Source organism: Apium graveolens, chromosome 2 (genome assembly GCF_009905375.1).
Source record: "Apium graveolens cultivar Ventura chromosome 2, ASM990537v1, whole genome shotgun sequence".
NCBI lineage: Eukaryota > Viridiplantae > Streptophyta > Magnoliopsida > Apiales > Apiaceae > Apium > Apium graveolens.
Genome location: NC_133648.1, coordinates 219,775,148 through 219,778,099, shown reverse-complemented (window position 1 = coordinate 219,778,099; position 2,952 = coordinate 219,775,148). Strand labels below are relative to the sequence as shown.

General features: G+C 38.5%; 1 non-coding gene across 1 annotated transcript; it reads left to right on the top strand.

The window, feature by feature from the left end:
* Positions 1-219: 219 nt before the first annotated feature.
* Positions 220-326, top strand: LOC141709553 (small nucleolar RNA R71). Its single transcript, XR_012570122.1, has one exon. It is a non-coding gene; the product is annotated as a small nucleolar RNA R71 (small nucleolar RNA).
* The last annotated feature ends 2,626 nt before the right edge of the window (positions 327-2,952 follow it).

Below are 2,952 nucleotides of genomic sequence, written 5' to 3'. Positions count from 1 at the left end.
ATAGCGGTGGCTACATCAACTTCCAGAATACCTGCTACCTTGCCTGACGTCATCCTCTGAGTTGGGTTTTGATGCTCATTTGCAGCCATCGTCTCTATAAGATTATACGCCTCAGTATAGCTTTTAGCCCATAAGGCGCCTCCAGCTGCTGCATCGAGCATGGGCCGAGATTGGGCCCCCAAACCATTATAGAAACCAGTGATCACCATCCAATCCGGCATTCCATGATGTGGACATTTTCTCAACATTTCCTTGTAGCGTTCCCAAGCCTCGCACATAGATTCTGTAGGTTGCTGCGCAAACTGAGTAAGAGCACTCCTCATAGCAGCAGTCTTTGCCATCGGATAAAACTTCACCAGAAACTTTTGCGCAAGATCTTGCCACGTAGTGATGGACCCAGCTGGTTCAGAATGTAACCAGTCTTTAGCCTTGTCCCTCAGTGAGAATGGGAAAAGCCTCAACTTGATAGCCTCATCAGTCACGCCATTATACTTAAAAGTGCTGCAGATCTCGATAAAATTCCTTATGTGCATGTTGGGGTCTTCAGTTGCTGCTCCTCCAAAAGAAACAGAATTCTGCACCATCTGAATAGTGCCCGGCTTGATTTCAAAGGTGTTAGCTTGAATAGCCGGATGAAGGATGCTTGACTGAATGTCATCAATTTTAGGCCGAGAAAAATCCATAAGAGCTGGATCAGCTTGAACAATACGATCTCCCATGTTTACTGGTTCTTTCTGCTCAGTTCCTAAATCCGAATCCTCAAAATCTAACTTCTCCGGAATATCAAGAACTTCGTCTGTCTCCTCAGCTGTATCTAAAGTCCTCTTGCGAGCACGAGAACGAGTTTGCATAAACGCTTGCTAAAGTACCTGAAACACAACCGGAAAAAATAAGTAACTACTACGTCCTAATCACTGAGTCCTAATGACCAATGATGGTAAGTACATAAAATAAACCAATACGCCGAGTCCCCGGCAGCGGCACCAAAAACTTGTTAGAGCGAAAACACGCGCTAATATTCACGCAAGTATACGCGTTCGCAAGTAATATAGAATATTTTCTAGTTCGTTCCCTCAAAGACTCAAACTAAATTATTGTCTAATTAAACTCACTCACCAATGTATGATTACTTCTCAATGTTAAGACACTAACACTTAAAATTGTTGATTAAATATTAACTATAATTAACTACTTAATTAATCACTTAACTAACACTTCAATTTATCAATAATAAAACACTCATGAGATCACAACTTCATTATTACTTCCTTCTATAGCCATTGTTATTACCTTTAGCATGTGACATTGATGATATTAATCGAATAACACGAAACTGATAAAATCCAACTTTCATTGTACTAATACCATTCTACCAAGCATCCACAATTAAGATAGAAGTTGAATAGTCATCAATTATGTTGAGTTCCTATATGTCTACAGAAATTGACAACACAACGATTTAAGCACAAGTTATTCCTTTTGATTACATAGGGCAAATAAAACTGTTAGAGTTACCCACTAATCATGCACAACGTACATGAACCTATGCTAGCATGGCAAGTTCTAAATCTCAAGATCCACCGTCGCTTCACAAGAGATTAACACCCTATCTTATATGTTCGCGACGCACATAAGACGAATACGCACAACCAATACTAGATATCATGCAATCATCACACACTAAAGTATTAAACGATTAACTAAAGAATTTCATAATAAATCCGTTACAACCCCATGATCACGATTAGCCCATAATAGAACTTATCGTTATCATGAGTTCATATGAAATCATGATAAACAAACACAAGAAAATAATAACTAACTAATTATATTAAAACAGAGTACGTCACAAGAGTAAATAAGTTCAAAGCAAGAAAACTAGCATCCAACGTTACAACGAAACAATAATCACAAGAAGATATGCTTCCTCTTCATTGCGGTGTGCTAAATTGGTCTTCTTCCTTATCTCCTTCGCTTTTTGCATAAAAACACAATCTTCTTTTTATCCACCCTTGTAAAAACGTCTCAAATCTACTTATATAATAGTCCCATAAAACTCAAATTACATAGAAGTGGAAACCAAACAGAAGTAGAAGTCCTAAAATAATTTATCTTTTTTCCCGACCCTGCGCGGCCGCTCAGCATAGCTGAGCGGGCGCTCAGCTTGCTGCGCGGCCGCTTAGCAATGCTGAGCGGGCGCTCAGACCTCTACTGGAAAAAATCTGATTTTGCTCCGTTTCTTCTCCGTAATCTGCCCATTTCTTTTCTCTCGCAATGGTGAACACATGCCAAGGCTTATTCTTGATGATTCCTCCCCCAAAATGCAACTAAAACCCTGAAATGTATAAACACTAGAAAAACGCATCAAATACATAAAATACTTGATTTCAAGACACCAATTTAAGCCATTATAAGACGTTCTAAGTGGTATAAAATGCCACTTATCAGTCCCCTATACTAAGGGTATACGCCACTACTGCTTATCTCTAGCATAGATATTATACAACTAATAAGTATTTGAACCAACAGATATATAAATCAAGAATACGAAATAGGCATGCATATATACCATATCACATGCTCCAATATATCGCAAGAATTTGCTAATAACAAATATACATTTATCACAAGATCATGCATATACACATATACATCACAACAACAGTTTATACGGGTAGAAAACTTGCCTGAGCGACTGGGGGTTACAAATGGCTCGGGACGAGTCTGGTAACCAATAAACAACATGTGAGTTGGAATTAAACCAGAGTCACTTGTAAATCTATACTTTAACCAAATTAGACTCTAACGCTCGCTTTGTGCTTACTGATTCTCTTAAGTCACTCGAGTACCCTCGGCTCCACCATAATTAATAATTTAAACATTACGAGTTTTAAGGCGATTCCTTCGCAAGTGTCTTACCAACTGCCTATTACACTTTACATAAATGTTTCA